The following is a 23,242-nucleotide window of genomic DNA, read 5'->3' as shown; positions in this document are numbered from 1 at the left end:
GTATATATAGGGAATGTGATAAAATGGCTTTGCATTTATTTAATTTATATCGGAGAATTTTGAAGACAGGCTGTATTTACTGAAAACGTCTGGCAAGTCAGCAAGATGGGTAAATTGCACTGAGAGTATTTTTTTTCTTGCTTTTGTCCATCCTAACTGATGAAAATGATGACTAAAACTGTGAAAATAGATTAGATCCTAGACAATTTTGTGTTAGAGAACTTTCTTCTTTTGTTCTTGGTGTCTGGTTATCTTGTTTGCCACCCTGAGTCTTCACAGTTTCTCCTATTGGGGTAAAGCCACTGATTTTATACTTCAATTTTTTTGAGCCGCTACCCAGAGAAATTGACTTGTATCTCCCATAGTTCTTCAAAGTCATGACAAATCCTATAGCAGAGTTACAAGTAAAGATGCTCATCAAATATGTAGTCTTTTAAGGCTGCAATGGAAAATATGACTAGGGACAGTCGCAAAGTGATAGTCGTATTAGGCCTGAATATTGTATAGATAGGACTTCAGCAAGAAGAACTATTAAAGAGCAATTTTGCTCAGAGATCTCTGGATTCAGGAAAAAGGTGGCTAGATGGCAAATCAGATGATAGATGAACTAGGAAAATTCCTGACCTTATGAAGGAGTTTGGATTTGTCTTATATATCCTAGAGGCATTTAATGATGCTATTTAAAGTTCATTCCCATTTGAAAGGATTGGATGAAAAGAGAGCCATGAGAATGGATCATCAACCCCAAAGCTGCAGAATGAATAGTAGCCTACTCACAGGTAACAAAAAGAAATTTAAATAACAATGCCTACTACATCATTTTTAAATACCAAATTTCAGGAAAAAAAAACCATTTGTGATACTCAAAATAGGATTCCAGAATTATAGAAACCATACTTGGAACATCCAGATTTATGTTTAATGTTTCCAGGCAACAATCACATAAAGAGAAAGGTTAAGATGATACTAGGGTGAAGAAGTAAAGTACTTAAGAAAAATAAAGAGTCCAGGTGCAGTTGCGTCTAATGAAAGAGATAGAAAAATAAAGTTGAGATTAGTGAAAATGCTTTTGAATTTGTCTGTAATCAGGCAGGCTGGAAAGTAGTGAAAGGCAAGTAGAACCAAATTTCTGTGCTGCTATAATTACACTGAGGGAGCATAAGAAGTCTTATGAAATGACAATCTCCTTAGACACAGAGAAGAATCACACGGGGCATAAGAAATGCAATCTTCTCTCTTTCCTCTGTCAGTTTTGACCTAATCTAGCAAGAAATGCTGAGCCATTTTCCACCCTGTGCGTACAAGTATCAATTAAGGAAAAATGGTGACTATCTTAGGGCGCTGATGATAAAATGTCCCTTAAGGAGAAATATCAGCTAGAACACTTGCTGTTTGTTCTTCAGCTACAACATTAGGAAAAAAAATAAAAAAGAACATTACAAGCACATTCTGGCATACCCTTAGGACAAGCCAAATTCACTTGCTTGAAAGAAAAATGCAAACTGTGTGTTTTCACCTGGCATTCTTTTTTGTTTTCTTGAATAAAAATATACGTTCATCTCTTGTTTAAAAGTTTTAACTCAGCGGCAAAGTGCTCAACTTGATGAAATCTAATCATCTTGATTGTTGTTGTTTGGGGCTCCTATCTCTGTTTTGGCCTGCTTAAGGTTCAAACACCAGGAAACTATATATTGCATAATTATTTCTCAGCAGTAATAAACAGTGATTAATAATTAACAGGAGTCAAAATAGTCGACAGTTGCTACATTTAACAAATTTGTTGTTTCTCTTTCTTTTACCTTATTGCTAATATCTCCAAACTCTGAATCCATTGGTTAAGAATCTAGTGTCAAAAAGCCCTGAATATGGAACAGGACAGTTGAAACTTATTGTAAAGGATAAGAATTATATCATTAAAATAAATCTTCAGAATACGTTTCTTTAACCTCTTTAAAATCAGTTCTCACTTGATTATTTGAGTAAAATATATTTATAATATTTGTGTGTTTATATGTGTGTGCACTTCTCTTCTGTGTACAAAGTTGTTTACTTAATTGTTAGAAGTGAAACTCTTGTGTCATCACACACAGTAAAACAGTAACACAGGAAACATGATCAGCATCCCAGATGACCCATGAAGTTTTGTTACTGTCCCTAACCATCTTACCCTACCAAGAGCAACCACTATTCTGCCTTCTTTGTTTTAACTGTATTTGAACTTTCTTCTACAAATGGATATCTAAAATGCATATTTTTCTGCAGGCTTATTTCTATCAAACTTTTGTCTGTGTAGATGTTTGTTATGCAATATATTCTTGAGAATTGCTTTGTAAGCCTTCTGTTCCTTTTTCTATTAGGTTGCCTGTCCTTTACTTCTTTCTTGGTAGAAATTTTGTATATTTTCTGGATGTAAGTCTCTTTAAATGTGTAGGTTATAAGAACTCTCTTTTCCTACTTGTGATTTTGCTTCATAGTCTTTCAATTTTATCTTCCTATTAATAGAAGTTCTTAATTTTAATAATTTCCAATGTCTTTTCTTTTTATGACTTTTGTTTGTTTTCTAATGAAATCCTTGACTAACGAGACTAGAATCACTTGTTTTTGTACTTTGTTCTAAGTTATTTTTGTTTCAACTTTTATTTTTAAAACTGTGATTCAACTGGAAATTCTTTTTGTATTTGGTTTGAAATAGAATACCTTTCTTTCCATATGGGTAATGTGTGTGTGTGTGTGTCTGTGTGTGTGTGTGTGAATGTGTGTATGTGTGCATGTGAATTTTTAATTGCAAAGATCTCACATAATTTATTAAAGTATAAAAAGAACCAGGAAGCCACCCTCCATCTGAAATGACCATCTGAAGAGTTTCTTAACTATAAATGATGTCAAATGGTACAATGTAATATGGACTGAGAATTGAATATTCCCCCAAATCTCTGATCACAGTCAGGGTAAACAGTGGCTGAAACACAAAAACAAGATGAATACAATGAGTTATCCAGTAAGTGAGCAGAACTATGCACTGGCAAACTAAAAGAGGTGGTACTGACATGTCGTCAGATTTGCCGATTGTTATCAAAGAGCTTTATTAGATAACTGACAGAGTTCTCAATAACAGGTATTTGTTCCTATCCAGGTCAATTAGCCACAAGACACTGGCAGTACAAAAACATCAGCATTAGTAAGTTGAGGAGGCAACAGTTGACCATGTTACCAGGAGAGGAAGTTGTGGTTAGAGACAAAGAAAATGGCCAATGGAGAAGAAGTGATGTGTGAAGGTACTGCTACTTGTAAATATACTGGAAATGCACTTGATCTAAACCTTACAAGTCCAGACCAAGAGATAGGTCCAATTGAACACATTTATTTCTGAAACCACATAATCTATTCCACTGGAATTAAAGGTTGTCTGACCTTAGTTAAGATTTCCTCTGGGAGTTAGGGTCAGAAAAAATATATACATTGAAATTAAGGAAGAAAGCTATAGTGATTCACAATGATCAATGTGCAGAGTTTACAAAGCATTCAGGTATCTTCCACAGGTATTCCAGTTTATACCTTGTGTGGATCAGAGAATGGACCTGGAAGTGGATCCTGAAGAAGAAGCTTCAGAAATCATGGTTTAGCAATCATCTCTCACTGATTCAGTTGTTTTTATTTTTACATAGTTACAAGTTGTTTTTTACATCTGCATTGTTATAAAATTGCTACCAAATAACCTTTTGTCTTTTTGTATGTGTGGAATGCTGGAGTTCACATGCAAAGTCTTATTAATTGTTCAATCTGTACCTGAATCACTTCTCCAGCACAAGTGATTTATGTATGTATGTATGTATGCATGCATGCATACATGCATGCATGCATGTATATATGTAGGTTGTGTGGATCCTGGGGCTTAAACTCAGTACCTAGGTGCTGAGGCTTTTTTTGTTTTTATTTTTGTTTTTTATGTTTTGCTCAAGCTAACACTCTACCACTTGAGCCACAGCACCACATCACATTTTTTGATGTTTAATTGCAGATCAGAGTATCATAGACTTTTCTTCCTTGGGCTTGGCTTTGAATTGTGATCTTCAGATCTCAGCCTCCTAAGAAGCTAGGATTACAGGCATGAGCCACTAATACCAGACTCAAGTTTTTGCTTTTAATATCTATCAGAAAATAGTGATGTTTCTACTGCAGTTAAGTTTTATGGAAATGGAAATACACTTTAGAATAAGCATGTGAGAGAATATAGTATAGTTTATAGTTGGGAATGGTGAGAAATAAAACAGTGGGTAGCTAAGTAGTTAAGTTGATGGAGACATACACACGTAAATACATGAACATGGTGCTTCAAGTGTCCTATTTAGGACAAAACTATAATATTTCACTATCCAGCACCAATATGCCATCCTAATTGTGCTACAGAATGAAACTTGTTACATAAAATAATAACCCAGAGATATAATACCACATCTTTCAGCATTAAGAAGATTTATTACTAATGTTTTATTTTTCAAATCATGAACTTGATATGTATAAATAAGATATCAAGTCAAGCATTTGGGAAACAGTGAAAGATTGAGAACTATTTTCCCAAAATATTGAGTCTATAAGCTTCCTTTTGAAAAACCAATAATAATATCAGGATGGTGCAATAGTATTTGTAATCCAATTACTTAAATAAAAAGTTTTAAACTGATTTTTCATTGTTTATCATTAAGGTTTTTGACTCTACTACTATGTTAGTATATGTTTTAAAATTTGTGTCTTATTCTTTCTGGGCTGAAGGTTCTTTGCATTCTTTAGTCTCTTGAAATATTTTAGATATATTGCAGGAACTTTAACCCAAGAGATTCTTAAAGGCTAAATTCTCCACTTAAACAAGTTTAGTTTTGCTTCCCTTTCTTCAAAGAAGAGTTCCTTCCTATTTCCTGTAGGAAACACAGAAGAACATGTATTCTCTATCTCACTGAATTCTAATTGACCATATAAATATTTCTAACTTTAAAATTTTTATTGGACCTATAACCCTAGCTACTCAAGAGGCTGAAATTTAGGGATCAAAGTTTGAAGTTAGCTGGGGCATAAAAGTCCATGGGACTCTTATCTCCAATTGATCAGTAAAATGCCAGAAGTGGAGGTGTGGCCCAAGGTGTAGAAGACCACACTTGAACAGACAAAGCCAAAATCAGAGCCAAAAGTTCTGAGTTTAAGCCCCAGTTGTAGCACTCACACCAAAATTATTATTAGGAATAACATCCCTTTGAACACTGAACATATACTTAAAAAATGAAGGATAGGAATATAAAACAGGTCCTGTCCCTGGTGTAGGCCCTACTGGGAGGGAGTAGAGCAAATGATGAGAGGGTCAAAATACTTTATATACACATATAAAAATGGAGCAATGGAAGTTGGGATAGTTTTGGAATGAGAGTGGGGATGTCTGATCAAGGTGAATTATGTACACACATGGACTTATCAAAATGAAGCCTTTTGTATAACTAATTGATGCGAATTAAAATGTGAAAAACTCATCAAACAGTAAGTTTGTTCCTTCTTTGCCATTGCTTCATTTGCTTATCTCCTTTTTATGATTATTTCTGAGACTTGAAGAATATTTTCTAGTAATAGAACATACGATGCAATTGCTAGGCACTGTACCCTTCATATGAATGTCTGTGTGTGTTTGTGAGTGCACATGTGTATGTGTACTTGTGTGTGGATTAGAACGCACATGGGTATGTCTGTTTAAAAATCACGATAGCTATCTAGTTCATACCTTATATCCTGTGGTGTAAAAATGTAGTTGAAACAAAGAACAAAATAATCACTATTACTCGGTAAAGTTAAACTTTTCAAGGCATATTTTAATGATTTAAAAAGTGCACTGTGGAGAGTTGGCAGCAGAAGAAAATTTATTCTTTTTAGTTAGGAAAATGAACCCAGTCATGAAAGCTAGACAGACAAAACAAAGACCTAAATGAAAACGCTATATATAAATGGATGTATTTTCACAGAATAATTGAATGCTCTAGCCAATCTGTAAACATTTATTAGGATTTACTGAATATACAAAAGTTATTTGGATGGCTCTAGTTGTTTAATCATGATATTATGCTTCTTCTTTCTTAGAAGAAGTTATAAATTCAAGAAGAGGTAGAAAAACCGGCAGACAGCCAACCAAATTCAACCCACAGACATATGTTGTTGGGCCTGAACAATGTTTTGAAATGTTTTGAATCAATTTCCAATTGAGAAATGAGGGTTGTTCCTTAGGGGGAAAAAAGAAAGAAAAAAATATGTCTATATATCTGTTCTTGAAAAACCCATTAGATTTTACAATATGCTTCTGGGATGTCCAGTAATGGCCAGCTGGAGATGGCTATATTTCCATCATTTATAAGGAGTTCTCTCTAACCTCCTACCTACCCTGCTCCCATGTACTTCTCTTGCTTAGATATCTAGACTATTCTAAAAGCATATATGGTTGTAATCTCTGATGTCAATCACCTGGAAGTGTATTCTTCCTCTGGTATATGAATGCAGCAGTTTCTGCTTCATATAAAGTCAATATAATATAATTTTCATTATTAGTTCTTTTTAAATTCAAGCTTGTAGGATGGGAAATGGAGAGTAGAATCGTGAGACTGTATTTGTTCCATGGCTTCAAAGAGGATTATCAGACATTATTTCATTTATTCAATAATTCTTCAACAGGAGCTCCGTTATAAAGAGGAGGATATTGTGCTCTGCTGTCTGCTATTGTAAACAGGTTCCCCTTTCTTCCATCTCCTGCTCTGACCTCTTTTGCTGTTCCTATTACAGTTTAGCAGATATTTATATCTTGGTTTATCTTGCTTTCTGTTCTGTTATATCCTGACTTTTATTGTTTTCTGTTCTCTATTAAAGCTCTGTGCCTCTTCTGCCCAATTGACTGCGGGTTTCTTAAGGCCAGATACTATCTTTGTCCGTGTCATTATCTATAAATGACTTCAAACATTATGGACACTTGGTTTCTTACTGAAATCTCTAATTCCCCCAGTTGTGAGAACATTTTCAACAAGGACAGGTTACCCATGCCATTTAGAATGGTTGTGAGTCCACGTGTCATTGCGTTCCCATGTTTCATCTTTAACTCCCCACATCAAGAACAACCCAATGGGCTGCAAAGATGTGTAACCTGCTCAGGAGAGGAAATCATGCCATCTCATTGTCATCCATGCCTGCCTTAGGTCATACTTTCCAAATATTTGCCATGTGGAATAGTTTCCATTTTTTAAGCATGTCAGTTTAGGAGCACAAATAGGTCCTCATCATTGTAACCCATTCTGGATATCTTGGTAAGAGGATTTCCAACCCAGGACCAACCATATTTCCTTATTCCCTTTTTAATTTTTCAATGTTTACTTTTTATTTCATTGTTATTGTAAAGGTGATGTACAGAGCTATTACAGTTATATAAGTCTTTTTGAACAATGTTACTTATTCTTTTTTCTCAGTCAGACCTCTGACCTAAATTGCACTGACAAGTGGCCACAGGATCTACCAGCTCTCCAAAGACAGCACCTTAACTGCTTCATCTCTGCAGAGTCTTGTCAGCACTTGGATTCCTCCACAGCACACTTTGCTCTCACAAATTAGCTGTACTTATACAAATTGCTCTCAGGTTTAGGATTCAGATTTAAAGAGATGAATCAGAGGGACTCAACTCTCCCTAAGGGTATTTGCTTAGGAGTTAAACACTTCACTGATAAGTGCCATTAGAGTGCTAGCAATTATTCTGCATCACAAGTACCCTTTAATCTTTGGGTTTTTCTCTCCAAAAAGCTAAACTATTAGGGCTGGTCTGTTATAAGTTTTGGCTGTGCCTGGGCTGTTTTAAGCATGATTTTTCAACCAAGTATCATCTCTTTTAGTGATAGGTTGAACTGATATTAAATGGGCAACCAGGCTGTTTCGAACACTTCATAAATGCCTTAAAAAATCTTACTCCAAATGCATGGAACCTTATAGCACAATGCTGTTGAATCCCCAAACATTTTCCTCAGAAGACCTCGCTTCAGGCAAGATTTCTCCGAGTAACTGACTTATTAAGCCTCTGTATTGGGAATCTATGGCAATAAATCTAGCTTGATGGCTAGCAACCGCAGGTTTTTGGTTCTTAAGATCTAGAGCTAAGAGCTGAGTTCAAAAGCCCAGCCTGTTGAGACTGTGAAGGTCAAAGCCCTTAGTGCTCATGGAGCTTCCCCATGCTTAGTCTTGATTTCTTGGTATAGAGCAAATAAATCCTCACTTGGCTATTTTAAAAAAATGGTATGTCCATTCACCCTTCCTAATGAAATACAGAACTGGTTTCCCTAGGAGAAATAAAGAAACAAAACAAAACAAAAAAATTCTTAACTTGGTCAACCTAGAAGCAAAACCAGTTAATTCCTTTTTGTGTTTTTCTTTCTTAGACACATTTTTCTAGGCCCTAGTAAGCTTGTCTTCTGAACCATCTATTAACAGTTTTACCATTTACACAAAAACATTAGATTTAAAATAAAAGTGTTTAGCTGGGTGCCAGTGGCTCATGCCTCTAATCCTGGCTACTCAGGAGGCTGAGATCTGAGGATCATAGTTCAAAACCAGCCTGGGCAGGAAAATCCGTGAAACTCTAATCTCCAATAAACCACTAGTGTGTAGGAAGTGCTGCTGTGGCTCAAGTGGTAGAGTACTGGCCTTGAGCTGGAGAGATGAGGAACAGTGCTCGAGGCCCAGAGTTCAAGCACCACAACCGACAAAAAATAAAAATAAAATAAAATAGAAGTGTTTAAACAGTATTTGAATTTAATTTCTAGTCTAAGAGTCCATGGAAATCTACTGCTTTTTCAATTGCTCTGTGAAATAAACAAGAAGGCACACATTGAATTACTTTAAGTAAAATCTATATATTAACCTAAAATTGACAAACAAGCAAGCAAGATCACTTCTTCCCTTTTTACTACATAGTTATACTCTACTTCCTCAATTCAACTATCTGGTGGAAATGAAACTCATAACAAGAGATTGCTTTGGATGAGTTTTATAATTGTATCCTGAATTGAAATAAACAAAAAATTACCATAATTTGATTTTTTAGGCCATAGTGGTGGAAAAAAGCTGGCCGCTGCTTTCCTCAGTGCTCCTATTACTACTTTAATCTTTTTAAAGAAATGATGTACTATACACTAGGAAAGATTTTTACCTTTGATTTTCTGATTTTTCCAACTGAGGAAAATCCAGTTTTGCAGAGGAAGAAACATAGCCTCAAAATAAGTAACTTCCCCCAAATAATTTTATAGCATCTAGCTTTCACAGCCTATTCATTGAATATTGTTCAATCTCTATTTTTTAAAAAAAGATTTTTCTAGAATAGAATTTGAGAAAAATGTTTTAATGAGTACACCTCAATATTTTCCAATCTCATATTAAATTTCTCATGTTTCACCTTCTTCTATTTGACCTATGTAAAGCTCCTGCTTTAATTTGATCAGTGTATGCTCTAGTTTTTTATGTATTTATAGGATATCATACTGAATCACATTAATAATATTTAATAAAATAATGAGTGAATAGAGATCCTGGTTTTCTCATAGAATTGAGGAATCATAAGTTAATACCCTTATAAAACAGACTACAATAGATAAAAGACATTCTTGCATATATTAAATAACTGGAAAATAACTATCATACTGAAGTCATAAAATATATTCATTTAAGGAAAAATAAAAGAGAGAAATAATAGTATTCAAACAAGTAAGATTTCTTTACAATAATTTAGACAAACTTAACAACTATTTATCACAGTAACTGGAAATAGAAGTGAGCTGGAACAATGAAAACCTGGCCACTAATTGGATGTATGGGTTAGTGATATGGAGAAGTCTGTGGTGATTCTATGGTTACTTATTTAGATGACTTCAGGAGTCAAATTGTCATAACAAAAATTAGAAGGAAAAATATTTCATGAGGGAGGTTGTGGCTTTAGCTTGCAAGATACACAGTTTTAACTTCCAATACATATATATTATATATACATATATAATATACACATAAATATGTATGTGTATATATACATATATATGTATATACACATATACATATATACATACATACACATATACATATATATACACATACACATACATATACATATATATAATGTAATGAGGGACTGAAAAAGTAGTTACTAAAAGTCTAAGTATCCAGTCAATACTTTATGAATATAACCAGGTTCTTATAGAAAGCAGCAATTATTTGTAAGAACATAAATCTTAAAAAATATATGAGGGAATAAAGTTTTTAATTTTTTATTTTAAAGATTTATATTTTTAAAATTTTCTTTATTATGATTTGTTTATGTGATACTGAGGAATCGAATCCAGGACCTTGCATGCTAGTCAAGCACTCTACCACTAAGCCACATTCCCATCCCTGGTTTTTAATTTTACAATGTTTTTCTGCATCCTTTTTCTTCATCAGTATTATCAGTTTGTCACAATTATGGCTTTCTTTCTCTTAAACATACATTAAGGGCTGGGAATGTGGTTTAGTAGTAGAGTGCTTGCCTAGCATGCATGAAGCCCTGAGTTCGATTCCTCAGTACCACATAAACAGAAAAAGACAGAAGTGGTACTGTGGCTCTAGTGTAGAATGCTAGCCTTGAGCACAGAGAGGCTCAGGGTCAATGCCCGTGCCCTGAGGTCAAGTTCCAACACTGGCAAAAAATAAATAATAATAATAAAACAAAATAAAAAAACAGAAAAAAACACACAAAACATTAATGAATAACAGCAGAAAATCAACTTTTGGGTACAAATATTCTTACTAAAAATTTGTACTTTTTACTGTACTTTTATCAACTAAATATATGCAAATAGATGCTGTTTAACAGGGTTCATGTGTTTTTTTTTCTAACTTGAAATTAGTATTGGCAAGAACGTCTTTTTCTATAATTTGAAGATTTTAAAATATCTCATATATTAGCATATTAATTTCTCAAGCATTTTTTGAGAAGTCAGTATATCAACAACAAAAATTGAATAAAATAAGATGAAGCAAGTCTGATTAAATCAAGATGCAACTTTCAAGAGCCATTATTGATCGAAAGAAAATAGACTGTGTAAAGCAAATTCTATACTTCACAGGTTCTACTAGTTATTTCTAATAAGAATTGGAGTTTGGAGTAGGAAGAAATAGGAAAAGAGTTAAAACGAAGATAATTCTTAGGCTGTATCCCCAGCAAGAGAGATGAATAGTAGTGTTATTATTGATGTAGATTAAAAAAGCAAAGATGCAACTTGAGTGAGGTTGTGGACAATAATGAAGTGATCTGTTGGAGTATGCTTTTTCATTATGAGTATGTAAATGCATCTTCAGATTTAGTCATTTCTTTGAATTTTTATTTTATTTTATTTTATTTTTTATTGTGAAAATACAGTATAGAGGAGTTACAATTACATGGGCAAGATAATGAATGCATTTCTTTTCAAGCGTTATAGCCTTCTCCTTTGTTTCCCCTTCCCATCCCAGATTTAGTAATTTGAAAATAAAAAAAGATTTGATCTAATTAACAGGTAAATAATATTTAACGTCATTGAACTAAATTTACCATAGTCAAGATATGGAATCAGCCCAGATGCTCTTCAATGGAAGAAAGGATCAAGAAAACGTGGTAATATACATAATGGAATTCTACTCATCCATCAGAAAGAGTGATATTGTACCATTCATAACGAAATGGAAAGACACGGGGAAAATTATATTAAGTGAATTAAGCCAGACTCAGAGAAACAAATGTTGCATGGTTTCCTTTATTTGTAATAGCTAGAATGTATCTATAGATCTACTAGTAAACACACTGTTTACTGTAAGTGGTTACAAATGAATTAGCTGAAGTATAATAGACTCCATGGAGAACTCAAACAGTGTAATGCTATAGAAAGACTAACTCAAAGCCTAACAAAATAAATACTGGGAAATTAGCAATTGCAGGGAGTGTTGGAAGAGGAGAGAGGTAGAAAATGAAGGAAGGAAGGGGAAAAATGTAGTCAACAATTCATTGTACATATCACAAAATTAAGAAAAATAAGGGAAAAATAAGTTGAAGAAGGTTGAAAATGTTGAAGTGATGACACAGAACAAGATGCATTATATACATAAACTTCCGTGTTAAATGGTTTAAAAAATCAATACATATTCTACAAAATTAAGAAAAATGAAGTAAGAGGTAGGTTGTAAGGGGTGAGTAAATATGTTGAAAGGGATCGGTGCACTGTATTCATAAGCCACTTTGCTGTCCAGCAACTACTTTGTACAACTACTTAAAAATATTTAATAAAGTATTCAAAAAAAGATCAAATAGGAATTAACTTAGAAGAAAAGAGCTAAAACAGGAAGAGCAGGCATCCAAAGATAGATCTTAGTGTGTTTCAATATTTAGAGATCTGGATTATGAGGAAGAGATGAGGAAAGAGACAGAGAAAGATCATCCAGCTAGTTTCACAGAAAACTGAAAGGATGAAATATCTGAGAAATAAATTAAAAAGACAGGTTGAATAGGGAGAATGTGCCAATAGCCTTTACATAACGCTACATTGGTATATAATCTGAATGTGCAGAAATGGCCAATGGATTTGAGAAAATGCAGATATTTTAGTTCAGTCAAAAATTGTATTTCTAGCTGGGTGCCGGTGGCTCACACCTGTAATCCTAGCTACTTAGGAGGCTGAGATCTGAGGATCACGGTTCAAAGCCAGCCCGGACAGGAAAGTCCATGAAACTCTTACCTCCAATAAATCACTCAGAAAACAGGAAACGGCACTGTGGCTCAAGAGCTAGAGTGCTAGCCTTGAGCTGAAGAACTGAGGGACAGAGCCCAGGCCCAGAGTTCAAGATTCACGAACAACAAAAAAACAAAAACAAATTTGTATTTCTGTTGAATAGAATGAACATGTGTAAATTTATACTTAAGTTATTGTCCTTATATATTTCCTAACTCCTAACAAATTTTTTACTGGTGTGACAAGTAGTTCTCAATTCTACACAGTGTACTCTGTCTAAATTAAAAATTAATTGTATAGGTTTGGCACCAATGATTTGACCCTGCAATCTTGACTACACAGTAGGCTGAGATTTGAGGATTAGCGGGTCAAGGCCAGGCAGAAAAATTCCCGATACTCTTATTTTGAAAAAACAAGCAAAAATCCAGAAATAGATGTGTAGTTCAAGGGGTAGAGCACCAGCCTTGAGCAAAAAAACCAAGCAACAGTCTGAAGCCCTGAATTCAAGCCTCAGCAATAATACAAAAAAACAAAAATACTTACATGATTGAACTGAATTAGTATAATACTCACTTTAAAAGGAGGGAAAGTCTGCTTTAAAGTTCACTATTTTGACCTTGACAAGGCTTATTCTTGAATAAAATGTTCTGTTCAGTTTTTGGCATCCAGGAAACAACCACTGTCATCAGATGAGCTTTCCAACTATTTCTGAGATGATAGAAACCATGAAGCATGAATTCCCTCAACTTCCTCCATACTTTCCATCTTATGTCTATCCAGTCATCTATATTCACAGTCATTAAAGTGCTCTTCCTTCTGTTTAAGTTTTTTTTAATCTACTTGAGCTAGTGATTACACACATCTGTCTTAGTCTCCTCTGAGACCTGTTGGGTTTCTGTATGTATTGTTTTTATTTGCATTCTTTCTCTCTCACTTGAATATTCTTATTTCATCCTCTTTTGAGCTACTGTTGATTTCAGTCTTTAGAAAAGAGATGTTTGACATATGTTACTCCTGATTCATTTTTTCCTTTGATTTCCTATTCCAGGTCTTGTGCTTTCTTAATGTTTTGGTCATTAATTATACCTTCAAGAAAGGACCTATTAAGTAATGAAAACAGTTATAATTTTGACCATTAAAAACAAGTTCAACCTCAGTTACAATAGTGAATACCAAAAGAATCAGCACTGAGATACGATTTTCTACATATTTATAAAGCCTGAAAAGTTTGTTGATCTCTTAGAAAGCTATAGATTCTAACCAGATGCCAATGACTCAATGCATATAATCCTAGCTATTTTGGAGGCTGAGAACAGGAGTATTATGGTTCAAGGCCAACCTATGAGGAAAAGTTTGTGAGACCTTTTTACAACTCCTAGCTGAATGCAATGGTGGTTACCTTTTACCTCAAGCTATGTGGGAGACTGAGATTGAAAGATCAAAATTCTGAGACATCCTTATCAGAAAATGTCTGCCAACTCCATCTCTGTGAAAGGAGGCTGAACATAGTAGCACATGCCTTAATACCAGCAATGCCACAAACCTTAAAGTAGAGAGATTAAAGCTCAGACATGCAAAGATGCAGGAAATGAGGCCCCACTCTCAAAATAACAAGTTAAAATGGACTGCAAGTATAGATCACCAGTACTGTGCCAGTCTAGTAAGCAAGAGGCACCTAAGTTTAGAGAAAGATTTTTTTTAAAAGCTATGGAGCTTCTTCTACTAGTATTTTCATTAAATGCTGTTGAAAATTCAAACATTTAGAACTAGCCAGGCACCAGTATCTAACCCTCGTTACTCAGAAATCAGAGACCAGGCAGATCATGGTTTGAAACCAGTCTGGAAATAAATGTTCTCTGAAATTCTCCAATTAAGCAGCAACATGTTGACTGTATGGATCAAGTGGTTAAGCACCAGCCCTGAACAAGAAAGCCAACCAAAAGCACAAGTCTCCTATTTCAAACTCCAATACTGGCATGCAAACAAAAAAGTTATAACTGAGGAATCATTGGGTAGCACCCACTAAATTTACAGAATTATGTTAATCTGTTAAAATTCCATTTAATCATTAAAATGTACAGAATTACAAGACCTTCATTATATTGGCGAAAACTGTAAATACTCATGTCCATGACTGTCTCAGTATACAACTTATTAGATATGAAATATCCATCCTGTAGAATATTGCACCTTGTAAACAAAAGCAGTACTTTTTTATTATGAAATATTTCCAGGCTACATTACTAAAATGAAAAAGTCATAGTGGAAAGGTGTGCATAGTTATATTACTTTAGTGTATCAAAGAAGATACATAAACACTCAAATGAGCACTGCTAGTGACACTTTTGCAAAAAAAAAGTTCTGAAAAAGAAAGATGTAGGAACTGATTAACTATCAAGAGGAGACATGAATAAGGTGGATAGAAATAAAGATATAAGAAGAATTTTCTCCAAAAAGTTTTGATTTTTTTAGCCATCTCATTATATCACCTACTCTCAAATCAAAAGCGAACCAAAGGAAACCTGCATAGAAGTATAAAGATCATCATAACTGCAGCCTGCCTGACAGCTTCACACTCGTGGGCAGGTAAAACTGTCTGCCAAAACAGTGATGTCTTTCTTCATTGAACACAAACATTTCCATAATCACACTTAGAGAATATGTCACTTAACAGTGAGGTAAATGAAAGAAAGAAAATCTGATGCAATCAAATGCACGGAAACAGTAAAATAGAGTTATATACAACCTTTTCTGAAAAATGTGGTTGTTATGTATAAAATTGAGACATATTGGCTTGGCAAGTTCATTTCCACTATGACCTCAAACTATCCATATGGTCTCACCTCCTGTTACTCTACTGTTTGTCTAACAAACCTGGCCAATATACACTCTGAAATTCTCTGAACAGATTTCTCAGAAAACTATCAGCAAAATACACAGAAAATCCAAATTGTCTAAAACTACATGGTAAAATGTGATTAAAGTCTATCATGAGTACAAGGTTCTCATGTTGATGGCCTGGCAAGGAACAGAAATATGAAAATTCTGAACGTTAATAGGATACCCTCTATCTTTCTATGATATTTGATGTATTTTATTTTCATTATAATATAATAATTTTGTGCTAGATCAGAAAGTTTTAGAAGACAAAAACTTTAAGAATATTTTTCACTCATGGAGGAACTTTTGAAAAGTGATTGTAATTCAGTCTAATTGAAATTTTGATTTATGTTTACTTACTTGTTTACATTAATACTCCTTCCTGTTTGAGTGAAGGGATTGAAGAAGTTGAGATGTAAATGTTTAAATGGGACCATGTGTGACATGTGGCAGAGTTCTTTCACTTTGCCCATGAAAAACACAGTGACAATTACAAGAAAACATTGCTCTTTCTACATCACAAAACTCCTCACTTTAGCTAAAGTCTATGTGCTATAAGTGGAAGTCTATGTGCTAGCACAAGAGGAAGCCTGTGAGTAAGACTTGACCATTTGGGGCTTCTGTACCTTAATAGTTGCTGTAAGTCATGTGATTTATAACAATGCAGACACACCCAAATGCAAGTTTTTGCTTTGGTAATGGGGAACAAGTTGTTTTACTATAGCGTTGTCTGACATGATGAAACTTTCTTGAAATTTTCATAGGAGCTTCTATCAGACCATTTATAGTACAGTAAGTAAAAGAAATCAGAAATTTAAAAAAAAATTAGACCCAATCCTAATAATCCTGTGTGAGTTTCTAGATTAAGCTATTCCTGAGTATGCAATGTTTGAACTCATCACCAATCAAGGTTTGTTATTATTGACTAGGCCAGTTTTAATTCATCAATCATTTGTATCAGTAGCAATCAAAAGTGTTTTTTATAATATGAACTAAAATTTAAAATATTTAAAATTCATTTCCAAGTCAGTTTATCTAACACTTATTTTATACTGTAAAGATGTTCTGTTATATAAACAGCTAAATATAAATTATTTTAAAATATGTATCTGTAAAATAATGCTGTTAGTATTTCTGTAGTATATGAGAATATTAAATTGAAAATATAGCACAGTTATAGTTTACCTGCTATGAAGAAAGTACATGTTTATTCAAGAATGGAAGCATTTATATGGAAATGTATACAGACTTGGAGAATCTCAGAAATGGATCCATCCTATGAGAAACTTCCACTCATTCTCAGGTAGCACCACTGGGTAAAATATTCTGTATGGAAATATCTCTCCTCAACTGTTTGTGTGGCATCAAATCTCTTTACTTGGGACTGGAATCCTCAGTGTTAAATGTATGCTGATAGAACTTATTGAAAATGTATTGGAATGTGAAAGGGAGACTTGGTAAGGAAATAGAGGCTTTATAGCTTTCTCTAACAATTATAAAATGTTTGTGTTAGGTTCCTTACATTTTAGATGTAAGGGATGAGGATGCATGGGATGAGGAATCCTTGAAGGTGATGAGGAAGAATTGGAAGAAAGAGGAGTTGGTCCTGCTAAGGACCAGAACTGTTGGACTGTAATTTAGGGACAGTTCATGCTGACTGTAACAGAACATTACAAGGAAGAATATCAAGAAAAGATTTTCTTCTTTTGCAATTTTGCTAAACTTTATACCCCAAGCAGGAAAGTATACTATTTTTTTTTGATAAGTTCACTTTAAAATGACTTTCCAAATAGGGTTGTTAGCATTCTTTATTTTCACCAAAAACCTGTCTCTTATTTACATAATTAAAATGTGCAAAGTTGTAGTAATTTGTAAGCAACAACTTTTAAGATTTGGTTTGTTTCTTTACAAATGATACATCATCCTTTCTAATAGATGAGTAAAATTCCACTGTAGATGTACACCACATTTTCTGGATCCATTCATTCATTGAGGGGCATTGGGACTGATTACGTAATTTGGCTATGGTAAATAGTCCTGTACTGAACTTGGTTTTGCAAATGGCCTTACTGTATCCTACTTTACAATCTTTTTGATAAATGCCCAAGAGTGGAACTGTCGAATCATAATGAAGTTCCATGTTTCATTTTGGGGGGAACCTCCATACTGCTTTTTAGAGTAGTTGACCAAGTTTACATTCCCACCAACACTATATTAGGGGTTCCTTTTGTCGGTACAGTTGCCAAAATCCGCTATTATTTGTTTTCTTACTATCATAACTCTCCAAATTTGTTCAAAATTGGCTCCATCATGGGTAATAAAATCCATTTAATTGGATAGATATAGCTCCTAATTTCCTCTTCATATCTGACCTCACTCCTACTGTAAGTATACAAAGTATATTTTTGTAGACATAAGAGAAAAGAAATATGTTAACAAAATATATACTATCTTCACATATGAAATATATATATATATATATATATATAATAAGGGTTTTATATGTATATATAAGACCATAATATATTTCTTAAAATAATTTTAGGTAATGTTATATCAACTTTGCAGAAAATCAAGATCTTATCATTTTCTGGGAATTAGAATATGATTGATCAAGAATTAAAACTAAGATATTTCCAAAACAAAAGGATTGGTATGAATACCCAAGAAAATATATGCCGCTTGTTTTCAAAAATGATTTTAAAATGATAGCAGTGTATCTACTATCATTTCCACTTAGTTGCATTTCCTAAATACATTTTAAACATTTAACTTAACCTTATTTTATAAATTCTCTGTCAAATATTTATATTTTTAATAAACTGCTTATCTTAAAAAACTGTTTTTAAAATAATTTTGTTACTAATAAACAATTTTTCCCAGGATAGATACCAATATTGGTGGTTATTCTTGCTGATGTATAAGTATTGTGTATGCTTATTCATAAGATGCTCTTCTATAGCACAATGAAATCAAGTAATAACATCAACTTGAAGTTTCTGAATTATGCAGCTTCTGTAGATGCAAAAGTTCAGAAGCTTAGTATTGAAGACAAATTCAAATAGTGCCTTGTATTGTGAGGAAATGTAACAAAGTGAAATTCTAATCAGAATATCAAAACAAATCTATATTACCAGGGTCTTCTCCTTCTGACAATAAAAAAGGATTGTATGTCAAGTCTTAATCTCTATTTTTCATAATCATTTTAATAGTCAACACATAGATAGCTTCCCTATTGACAATTGAAGAGATCTTAAAGCAGAGTGTTAGTATGCTTAATAATTTCCTACTAAACTTGCCCTGTCAAAAAACGTATATGTGTCTTTCAATAGAAGCCAATAAAAGAAAGGACAATTGTTGCCACTTATCAACTCTGTAACCATTTTTAATAACACAAAAAAATCATTTCTGTGAAGGCTATTGCTTCTCTTGTCCAAAAGCACAATAAAAATATTATTAGGGATGAGTGAATCATATCTTAGGTATTTATTAAAATTCTTTCAAAAGACTACACTCAGATTTAAGTATTTGTCCTGATATTAGCAATATTGCTATTTCTGCATGTATGTGACACCATACAAAGGCTTTCTATCAAAGCAAAACTAGATCAGTATGAAAGAAAAGTTTTGTTCAGCTTCTTATTAATGTATCATTTTCATACTGATGTTTCTTATCTTAAAATGTCTCAACTAAGGGAATTGTTTAATTATCTTAAGGAAGAAAATATATATATCTCTAAGTTGTATCTCTTCCCAAAAATAAACTTCAATGAAGTCAGCTGAGACTTTTTAAAAAATGTTTATTTATAAAATTATAAAATAGTCCTCAATTTATCCCATGTTACATAAAATTGAAGAACAAATAGTTGTCATATTAGAGAAATTCTTTTATATTTTAAAATATTCTTACTTTTTAGTGGTTCCTCCAAAAAGTCTAAAGGCTTTTAATGCCTTTAGAGTAGATATCTTTCACAGTGAATTCAAGATGAAATTTCTTATCATTAGGAAATGTCCTTTTCCTGCTCATTATCTGATTCTTGAGTACCGCATATTTTTACAAATTATTCAGTCAAAATGAATAGTCTCAATTTTTTCTAGTAGTTATTTTTAAAAGGATTTTTAAACCAAAATGCACTTATTTTGTCTTCAATATTTTAGACTTAAATCTTAGCAGGTTACCCTAATAGAGTATTTTGGTAAAAGAGTTCAGACTTTGAAAGTGGTATGAAAAAAAAAATCTTTTTCTACAACAATGGACATAGCTAACATTTTAATCTCAGGTAAAACTATCACATTTTAGAAATATTTGGATACTGTAGTACACATCTGCAAATTCAAACTTTATGTACAATATAAAGTTACAATTTACTTACCTTTTCTCAGGGATGATTTGTTACTGAAACTGTCATCAGCTCCTGTTAATAATTCTTTCAACAAAACGGAAAACAGTAAAGTCACATGTCCTAAGAGTAGGCCTGTGTTGGCTGCTGTGTAATTTCAATACTGCAGGAAAGAAAAGGGGGGGGGGGTAGGACTGAGCACAACTTTTATAAAACCACTTCCTGGGTAGATGCAGTTAACCACATACATTGCATCGTTGCTCAATTTGAAGAAATTGCCTTGCACAGTCAATAATACGGTTGCTTTGCATTGTGATTGTCAATTTTCAAACATCCCACCTTGTAATAGATTTTGTTAATTCCAGTTTAATGGAAAAATATGTGATAAGAGATTTAGCAAAGAAAGGAACAGACTGTTAGGTATGGAGAAAACTTCCTCTTTCTCTGTCTTCTAGCAAGAACTTAAAAACAAAGTGTGCACTCTCTGAGATTAACTTGAGCATCACTTTCTTTCTTCTCGTTCATGGATGGACACCCGAAGAGTTGCCCTTGTGAGCAAGTTCATGGGGCCTTTGGGCAGGTTGCATCAGAATTTCAGACACACCTTAGAGCAGTGCAGCCATCTGAGTGTCTTCGGAGGAAACAAGGATGCTGTGGGGAAACAGACAGTGGCACAAACTGTGACTGTGGTTCTCATATTAGTGTGCTCTCGGAAAGTTTCCTAAGCAGTTCTGAAATACGCTTAGGAGCTCTTTCTTAAAGAGTATTATCATTTTTCTGATCTGACTTAAAAGGAGAAATAAAATATATCAAGAGAATATCATTTTGCCCATGGTTTCCCTTATTTGCAATAACAAGTATATGTCTGGGACAAGCAGAAAAGGTCAGATATAATGATGTTAATGAACCCCAAGATAGGGACACAAGTGGTTTTTTTCTTCCTTGCCATTTTTTATAAGATACCATGTGATTTTCTTGTTGCTTTGTATGTCCCTCCCCCACGCTATAACCCCTTTTTACTGTATTTGATGTTGGTATAATTTGGGGAGGGGAAGGGAAAAAACAAATTGTTTAAATAGGGATACAGATTGACCTATTGCAATAATGAGATGTACAAGAAGCTATGTCAAAAAACGAACTTTACAATAGGGGGTGGGTGGTGGGGATGTAGCTGAGGAGGTGGGAGGGAAGGGATAGTAGGGAGAAAACAAAGGAGGAGGCAACAATGCTGGATAAGGAATGTACTCATTACCTTGCTCATGTAACTGTAACCCCTCTGTACAGTATTTTGACAGTAAAAGCTTAATAAAAAATAAAAAAATAAAAAGAGTATCCTTTTGACATGCTACTTGGGCCTTCACATGTTAAAAGTCAGCCACTCCAAAATAAATTTGTAATTTCTTGGCAATAGCTATGGTGTATGTATCTTCAACAAGCTATGAAGTTCAGGAAATAAGATACTGACTTTTCAGGTATGGCTGGTTTTATAGGATTCATAGAATATTCACGAAAAAGAATCCTTCCTTTCCAAATATCTGTGAAATATCCATTGTTAAACAAAACCATCCAGAAATCTATGCAATAAAGCTTGAGAGTGTGGTATGGCCAACACACAGAGAAGCTTTGAAAATAAACTTTGTGTATATAGCCCGATTTGAGGATGATTAAGTCCTTACCAGTTATCCTAATATCTTTAGGACCTTCCCTTCATTCATTCGTTCAGTCATTCATTCATTACAGGAGGAGGTTATAAAGAGGTTTATTTCTGGGACCATCTTCCTCAAGGGAGAGGGAGAAATATGGCATCTGCCCCTAGCCCAGTGGAAGCTTGTAACACTGGGGCTAGTGATGGGAAGTACTCTGCATGAGCAGCTAGGTCCTGGCGAGTGTAGGAGTGCCCATTTATCCTAGATGGAGTTCTAGGGCAGGGTGGAATTCAAGTCTAGGTGGGGCTACCAGCTGCCCTAGGAAATTTAGTGGGAGGGGCTGAGGACCTGACAAGGACAGAAGGCTAGAATTCCCGCTTTGTTGTTGAATAATAATTACTAGGGGTACCAGGCAGGAGACTAGGGACCATCCAAGAAATATTTGCTTACCTGTTTGATTGGTAAATAGGACCCTCCTTTTAAAGATGGTCGTTGGCTATTGAATCCACTATAAGGTTTCATCCTGGATCAGCCTTCCTAGGTGTTTTCCTAAATGTTCTTTTTGGCCACCAAGAAAGAAGCTGATGACAGCAGTGAGAAAGTCAGAATTCAGGACTTCATTTACACATTGCCACTTAGGGAACTCTGTACAAGTCACTTAAATGCACACATTGAAAACATGAATCTCAGGGACAACAGTTAAGTAGATTTGAATAGTTTGAGTATCATGAAAAACTGTGGACATGTGTACTTAGATGATCTGGGAAATGTTCGTGCCTTCTAAAAAGCATCAGAAAAATGTGGAATATCTTCCTTGCTTTAAGCCTTCATACATTCGAGTCAGACTCAGAAATCTAAAATAAAGGCATGTTTCTTTTAGAACAGTACTCATGACCAATATTAAATTTATATAAATGTGCATTTTCTCCCTGTGGGTGAGAGGTGAGTCACTTAGGCAGTGATATGTCTTGGGTCTGATCTCTAAAAGTTTATATTCTTACTAAGATTAAGGCCATTGGTTAGGGCTTTGACAGTCATGGAAGCCTGTGTTTATTCTTTCTAGTATCAAGTACTTATTGAAAGCTTGAGCAAGTCAAGTATTCATACAAAACACTTATCCTTACAACTACTCAGCAGGCTAGCCAAGATCATTCCCATCTTTTTATTTTTATTTTTTCACTTGGGAAAGCTGAGGTTAATTCATTGGTCAAAGTAGTAAAGAGTCAAGTAAGAGTCGAATCCAAAGACTCTGACCTCAGAGCCATATAACAAATTACAGTGCTATCAATTTACCACTTGCTGAATGAATCTAGTAAATAGAGCTAAGGAAAAAATTCACCTGGTGAAAATGTTACTTCTTCATCATGAGACTAGTAAGTTACCAGACAGAAATCATTCTTTAGGCTATATCAATGCCTCAAAAAGTTCTGTAATCAAATATAAGTCAAATAAAATACATTAATATCTGGATGAACATAAATATACCATGTTCATAGATAGAGAATAGTAGCTATTCATCCATCTTCCAAAATTAGTCTACAAATCAATATAATAAAAATGCCAATCTTACTGGCTTTTTGAAGAATTAATCA

The 23,242-nt window shown here is 34.0% G+C and overlaps 1 protein-coding gene across 3 annotated transcripts in view; it reads right to left on the bottom strand.

The window, feature by feature from the left end:
- The window catches only part of Arhgap15 (Rho GTPase activating protein 15), a 655,060-nt gene extending 634,902 nt beyond the window's left edge, over positions 1-20,158 (bottom strand). For 2 of the 3 annotated variants that reach the window (XM_042683470.1, XM_042683473.1), the window contains exon 1: positions 20,038-20,158. The gene's annotated coding sequence lies outside the window, so the exon portion shown is untranslated. Of the gene's footprint in view, positions 1-13,358; positions 13,490-20,037 lie in introns of those variants that run through there. The other variant, XM_042683471.1, reaches the window with a different exon arrangement.
- Between the last annotated feature and the right edge of the window lie 3,084 nt (positions 20,159-23,242).

This window comes from Dipodomys spectabilis, unplaced genomic scaffold (assembly GCF_019054845.1).
Source record: "Dipodomys spectabilis isolate Male_0828 unplaced genomic scaffold, ASM1905484v1 ptg000081l, whole genome shotgun sequence".
Classification (NCBI taxonomy): Eukaryota; Metazoa; Chordata; class Mammalia; order Rodentia; family Heteromyidae; genus Dipodomys; species Dipodomys spectabilis.
This window is presented reverse-complemented; position numbering and strand designations above follow the sequence as displayed.